The sequence below is a fragment of the Poecilia reticulata genome, unplaced genomic scaffold (assembly GCF_000633615.1).
Source record: "Poecilia reticulata strain Guanapo unplaced genomic scaffold, Guppy_female_1.0+MT scaffold_820, whole genome shotgun sequence".
Taxonomy (NCBI): Eukaryota; Metazoa; Chordata; class Actinopteri; order Cyprinodontiformes; family Poeciliidae; genus Poecilia; species Poecilia reticulata.
Genome location: NW_007615564.1, coordinates 1 through 7,446, shown reverse-complemented (window position 1 = coordinate 7,446; position 7,446 = coordinate 1). Strand labels below are relative to the sequence as shown.

Sequence of the window (7,446 nt, the reverse complement as noted above, 5' to 3'; positions counted from 1 at the left end):
CAGACCACTAGAGGGAGCAGTGAGAAGATAGAAGCAGAGTCAAGCAAGAAAGGCTAAGGCAGATTGAGCTAGCACCTGTAGTGTGTAGGTTGTGTGAGATTCTTGATGAGTTTTTTGAAGCAAATGACATTGATGATAGTGATAAGCAGAGGGCTATCCTTATTAGCGTGGTGGGACCAGCCACATATAAGCTGATGAGAAACCTTGTGAGCCCGGACAAGCCCAGCTCTAAAACGTACAGTCAGTTGGTTACAAGGATGAAAGAGCACTTTAATCCAAAACCAAGTGAGATTGTGCAAAGATACAAGTTTGACTCTCGTTCCCGTCAACTTGCTGAGTCCATCAGTGCATATGGACTCAGCCAGCTTGAGCCAGCTCAGAAGCCTGGCTCAAGATTGTAACTTTGGCGCCACGCTGAACGAAGGCTAAGAGATCGTCTAATGTGCGGGATTGATAACGATAGGATTCAAAGACGTCTGCTGTCGGAGAGTGATCTGACATTTGAAAAAGCATTTCAAATAGCTGTAGCAGAAGAAGCTGCAAACAGGAACGTTTCTGACTTGCAACAGTCAGCGGCGTGTCACAGATGGTAGCGGGGGTAAAGAAAAGAGAGCAGATTGGAAAAAAAGAGAGAGTGAGTGTTACCGATGTCATGGAAAACACCAGAGTGCTGTCAAATGTAGGTTTAAAGACGCCAAATGTCACATTTGTGGGAAAATAGGACATATTGCCAGGGCATGCAGGTCCAGAAATAAAAAGAAAGAGCAGACCAGTCTTAAGGAAAAAGGAACACGGCAAGGCGGGCGCCAAGAACGGTCACACAAATCACACAAGGTATGTGAAAAACAAAATTATGACAATAGTTCAGATCAAGATCAAGAAGCATTCACTCTAGCATGTTTGTCAATGTCTATCCACAAAGTTGAGCCCTTCGAAGTAAAAGTGGAAGTTAACAGAAAAGAAGTGAAGTTTGAAATTGACACAGGATGCAGTGTCAGTCTTATGAATGAAAACCACTTTTTGGAGTTGTGGCATAAAGACAGTCGGCCACAGATTAAAGAAAGTAAACTCTCTTAAATCATAAAGTGGAGAGAAAATTACAGTGGTGGGTGTAGTTCAGATTGAAGTGAACTTTGCAGACCAGAAAAAAACGCTGCCCCTAGTGGTAGTGAAGGGAACTGGGTCAAATCTGCTAGGCAGTGGATGGCTGAAAGAATTGAAACTCAAGTGGGATGAGATTAAACATGTGAAAACAGAGGCACAAGAATTACAGGAAGTTCTCTTGAGACATGAAGAGGTTTTTAAAGAAGAGTTGGGAATGTTAAGAGGTGTGTAGGCAACCATCCGTGTATCTGCAGACACCCATCCTAAATTTTACAAACCCCATTCAGTCATATATGCCATGAGGTCTAAGGTGGAAGAGGAGTTAGAACGACTTTTAAAGGAGGATATCATAACCCCAGTAAAGTATGCAGATTGGGCATTGTGCCCGTTCTGAAGCCGGATGGCTCTGTCAGAATTTAGGTGATTATAAATTAACAGTGAACAGTGCTTCATCACTCGAACAATACCCAATTCCCCGCGTTGAAGACTTTTTTTTAATGCACTAACAGAAGGCAAACAGTTTACCAAGCTCGACTTATGTCATGCATATCAGCAGATAGTTATGGATGAGGACTCCAATCCAATCAAGAAATACCTGACAATAAACACACACCGTGGCCTTTTCACTTTTAACAGACTGCCATTTGGAGTGTCATCAGCCCCAGCTATTTTCCAAAGAACAATGGAAAGCTTGTTGCAAGGTCTACCAAATGTAGTAGTCTACTTGGATGACACACTGCTAACTGGAAGTGACACCAGAGGACACCTGAAAACGCTGGATGAAGTTCTCAAACGACTAAAGGAAGCCGGACTGCGACTTCACAGGAGTAAATGTGCATTCTTACAGGATCAGGTGGAATACCTGGGTCACAGAATCGATGCGGAAGGTTTGCACCCAGTACAAAGCAAAGTGAGAGCCATTGAGGAAGCTCCACCTCCAACCACAGTGACTGAACTAAAAGCTTTTTTGGGGCTCCTAAACTACTACAACAAGTTTCTTCCTAACCTTGCTACACGCTTAGCACCATTACGTCATCTGCTGACGAAAGGAGTTCCATGGTGTTGGAATAAAGAACAGCAGGAAGCATTCAGCTTAGCTAAACAGCTGCTGAAATCAGCCAAAGTACTGTGTAAAGTACTGTGTAAAGTACAAAGTACTCAGCAGACAGAGACATGGTGCTTGCATGTGACGCCTCACCATACGGAGTGGGAGCCGTGCTGTCACATGTGATGGAAGATGGGAGTGAGCGACCTTTAGGGTTTTGTCAAGGACGTTAACGCCAGTGGAAAAGCGTTACTCACAGCTCGACAAGGAGGGGCTAGCCATCATATTTGGGATCAAGCGATTTCACAAGTACATCTATGGTGGGAAATTCACAATCAGCACTGACCACAACCCTCTGGTCTCCCTTTTTAATGAAACAAAACCAGTGCCACAGATGGGATCGTCGAGAGTGCAAAGGTGGTCTATCCTGTTGAGAGCATATGAGTACAACATTGTATACAAACCAGGTAAAGTTCATGCCAACGCTGATGCATTGAGTTGTCTGCCACTGCCACAGACTGATGAGGAGGAAGACTCAGGACAAGTCTTCATGCTGGATGTGATGGATAATCCACCCATCACCACATCCCAAGTGCAACAATGGACAGCTAAAGACCTAATACTGTCACAAGTGCTGTCATGGTGTTTAAAAGGTTGGCCCAACACAGCGGACACTCAGTTCAAGGCCTACAGTCAGAGAAGGTTAGAGTTGAGTGTGAAAGATGGATGTGTACTGTGGGGTGCCAGAGTGGTTGTTCCACAGAAGGGAAGGTCTACCCTTTTAAAACAACTGCATTGTATACATCCTGGCATCTCAAGAATGAAGGGTTTGGCACGTTCCTACATGTGGTGGCCAGGGATGGATGCTGAAATAGAGAAGGAAGTACAATCCTGCCGCACATGTCAGGAAAATAGGAAGGCACCAGCTGCTGCGCCCCTGCACCCTTGGGAGTGGCCAGAGACACCTTGGAGTGGACTACATGTGGATTATGCCGGCCCTCTCTCAGGCAAGATGTTTCTTGTCGTGGTAGATGCACATTCGAAATGGATTGATGTGTATCCCACAAACAGTGCAACAAGTCAAGTTACCATAGAGAAACTCAGACTGTGTTTCAGCACACATGGCCTACCCCAGATGATAGTTTCAGACAACAGCACATGCTTCACAAGTCAAGAGTTTGAAATGTTCTTGAAACAGAATGGAATACAGCATGTTACATCTGCACCTTTCCACCCAGCATCAAATGGCCTGGCTAAAAGGGCTGTACAGACATTCAAACAAGGCCTAAAGAAAACTACAGGGGACATTTGGAAACAAGGTTGGCAAGATTCCTGTTTAACTACAGAATCACACCACAAAGTACCACAGGCTTGTGACCTGCTGAACTGCTGATGTCACGGAGATTGCGTTCTACGCTAGATCTCCTGCTGCCGGACATCAAGGCGAAAGTACGTAAGAAGCAAGCAAAACAGAAGGAATATCATGACACCCACAGCAAGTGGAAAAGCTTTTCTCCCGGTGATGATGTGTACATCCGTAACTACAGCCATGGAACGAAGTGGATGCCTGCCATCTTTGTAGGGAACACAGGTCCAGTATCTTATACTGTGCAGATGGGAGATGGACGTGTCATGCGGCGTCATGTTGATCATATCAAGTAACAACATGTGATGCAGAGGGGGATGGATGGGGCTGGAGCACAGTGCGCTCTTCAGGTTCCAGATGAAGTGGTGGCGCTTGGGCCGATGGACTCGGTGTCTCCATCTTCAGGAGGAAGGGCGTTAGAGGAGCCTGCTGAAACAGCTCAGGTTTTTTCCTGCAGTGGATGTGCCAGATGTGGACATCGGACAGATCCACCACCAGTACTACGCTGCTCAGAACGCCAAAGAAAGACTCCTCCTTATCTGAGTGACTTTTTGTGCAAGTAGTGAGTTCCTTAAGTAAGAGTGTTCTCTGGACTCACTAATGTTCACCTTCCATGTTCAATATGTTTTATTCAATGTTTTAAATAAATAAATACATAGAGCGAGTTCTGATAGCAGTCGTCAGGACCATTGGAAGGTTACTTCTTAAGTTTACTAACCTAGTTGATTCTTAAAGGGGGAGGGATGTAGTATACTGACACAGGACGATAAGTGGGATTTTTGACCCTGTATTCTGACGCGAACGCAGCTAGTCACCGACAGATATCGACAGCAATCGACAATTTACATTTTCACTCACGGGAGTCGAAATCTGTCGATTGCGGAATCCTTGGAGGGGGGGAGTGGCGGTGCGGGCGAGAGGTGTTTACGACTCTACTTAGCATAGCATATGCAAAGGCGCTTCAGCAGACCCACGTGGATTCTGTCATTGGATGAAAACCAACATGTTGGTTGGTTGATGTGTGCCCATTGGATAGCACTTATGTCTTCATAAATAACCCCACCCCAATCATTAAAATTTTTAATGCTGTATTTTAAAAAATCTATATAAAAAATAAATGCTGTATTAAAATATATTCATTTGATATTGCTTATATGCAAAATGTTCATATATGAGGAACATAAAAGAGACAGAAGTTTTTTTTCTTTATTTCATTTTATTTTTTTCACTGTTTGCACACAAAATAAGACAAATGCTTGTCCATTTCTGGACCATCTGGCAGTGTTTTTTGTCCAAACATGAACATTATGCTGCGTTCAGGACAGGCCCAACGTCTCTCCTGTAGCGTGGACCTGACGTCTTTCTGTAATGTAGTCCTGATGTCACTGAGCTCCTGGTTGGAGGAACTTGGGGTCCATCCTAACACCACCTCATAGCTGCCATCCACCCAGAATGCCTCCAATACTCTCTGCCTTCCTCCATCAGCTGTTAATACAGAACAGACAATCATTAAGAGTTACAGGCATATTTTAGTCATTATGAAACTACAGTGAGATTATTTGGCAACTTTCAGCTTCGTATGCACACATAAGACATTAAAACAAACAAACACATTCTTACAAAAAAATAAAAACTTTAATGAAAAAGAGAACACACTTGGAAACAATTGGAAGAAAAAAAGAATTGAAAGCAGTTGGTAATAAATAGTAAAACATAGTTCAAGATAATTTGCTTTGATGGATTTTAATAAATCACAGTATCATTCAAGGAATTGTGACATCTCTAGATTAGTAATAAATCTGACCTGCTTCTTTCTTGAGCTACATCTGGATGACTGGCAGTAGGTCCTGGATGCAGCTGGAGGACATTTTTGTGCATTGTCAATACATAGCATGATTACATTATGTACATAAACAATATTGAAGCATAAAATATCAACATTCTAAAATAGTAGATACTCACACACAGTTGCATCTCTGTCCTCATCACGGACATCAGAATGTTCCTGAAGAGTCTGATTGACACAAATGTGACTCATTCTGTGGAGTCTGTGGAAATAAATGTAAAATTAAAATAATATTGTAGCAAATATATCGCTCTCTCAAAAATACATAAGTAAATAAGTTAAAATTATTCTCAACCAACCATTGTACAGTCGGGAATCAACGCAGTGATTAATTATACATACCGGCTTCATGACTTCGTCCTCAGATCCGTCCTCCATCCGCCATTTTGTAGATCTTTACTGCATTACACACTCTGCCTTGCTGTACTGCAAAATAAATAAACAAAATAAATAAAATAAGGGGAAGATCAGTTTTCCTCGCATACAAATATGCGAGTGTTCACTATCCACTAAATGTGAAATCATAACTTACTGAATCTCTCTTCTTCCTGGTGGACTCAGAGCTCCTCGTGGTCTGAGGTCTGGCTGTTTCTGCTTGGCCATTTTTCAGGTCTGAAAAAATCAAAGAAGATGAGAGTATTTTTAAGAGTTCAGAACATCACATGTAATAGAGATTACAATACCAAATCTCACCCTACACCTGTTTCGGCATTAAGAAAACGACAGACCGCTTTCTGTAAGAAACAAACAAAGCAACTGGCCTCGCTCCACGTGTTATTTAKAAAAGCTTTCTTACCGTGAGTTCGGTCTTGTTGGACCGCCGCGGTGTCATCTGTTGTTTTCCGCCGGATCATTGCTAAATATCAAAACGATACTGAAAAGGTAACTCCGTGAAATAGGACTTTTTCTACCATTTCACACAACGCATGGACATTTTTGTTCATGTTGGGTGTAGCAGTTAGCACTSGTTACCACCAGTGTAAATCTTCCTCTGGAGTTTAATGGCGGCTGCTTGACCGACTATAAAAGCTCATTACTGCCACCAACTGGACTGGAGTGTTAAATTAAAGTTGACAGAAAAAAAATACATTCTAAAAGTTGTTTTCAAAAGTTATGTGACAGTATATTTTATTTTTATTATAATTAATTGCTAAAATATTTTTAGATGTATATATGTTTATTTACTCAATTCTACTTTGAGCTGTCTCCTTTTTAGTTTAATCATCTGTAGTTTCTTAAGTCCTGTATTGTGATGTGGAATGACCACTACCACTCCAATATAGCATGACTCTGGGTCTTTAAAGCAATCAGTGAACATTAACATTAGTTTTAATATTATTCACAAAAATACTTTATGTACAATCTCCCACTCTGGAACATGTTTTTTATTATTATTTTTGATTAAGTTGTGCAATTCCTCCCATCACAAGATAAATCTTCAGATAGGAGGAATGTCAAAGTAAGATCACGTTTCACAAAAGTCTATTGTATGTAATCATGCATATTCTTCTTTTATATCATCAATTCAACCAAAACTAAGTTTTTCAGTGCTCCTAACACACATGTAACATATATTTTAATGGATAAGACAGATTGTTTTAATATTCTTTCTCCAAACATACTTCTTTATGGTGAACAGAAGGTAAAAAGGATTAGCTACAAAATGAATAAGAGTCAATAGGCGGTGCTCAACAGTTGATTTGCATTTGCATGGCAMTCAGCAACTTCATTTAAATACGAAAACCTCTGCTAGGCACAAGGGGAGGAGGGTGATAGGGGAACACGGACACACAGCTTTTTGACCATTTTTGGCAGTGTTCGACTCTGACAAAAACCTCTTGCTGAAAGCCCTCAATCTCCATGCTCATGGCAGAACAAGGTGTCAATAGCTGTCAAAAATCCAATTTTTCGTCCTGTGTGAGTTAGTTCCTCATTTAGGTTTAGTTGGATTACCTCCCAGACCACTAGAGGGAGCAGTGAGAAGATAGACGCAGAGTCAAGCAAGAAAGGCTAAGGCAGATTGAGCTAGCACCTGTAGTGTGTAGGTTGTGTTCAAGACTGAATAAAGAAGTTAAAGACAACTGC

General features: G+C 41.8%; 1 long non-coding RNA gene across 1 annotated transcript; it reads right to left on the bottom strand.

Annotated features, from left to right (window-relative positions):
• Nucleotides 1-5,335: 5,335 nt before the first annotated feature.
• On the bottom strand, nt 5,336-6,466 carry LOC108166060 (uncharacterized). Its single transcript, XR_001776365.1, has 5 exons — nt 6,158-6,466; nt 5,894-5,973; nt 5,704-5,787; nt 5,478-5,563; nt 5,336-5,372 (listed from the first exon to the last, which is right to left on the bottom strand). It is a non-coding gene; the product is annotated as an uncharacterized LOC108166060 (long non-coding RNA).
• Nucleotides 6,467-7,446: the final 980 nt, after the last annotated feature.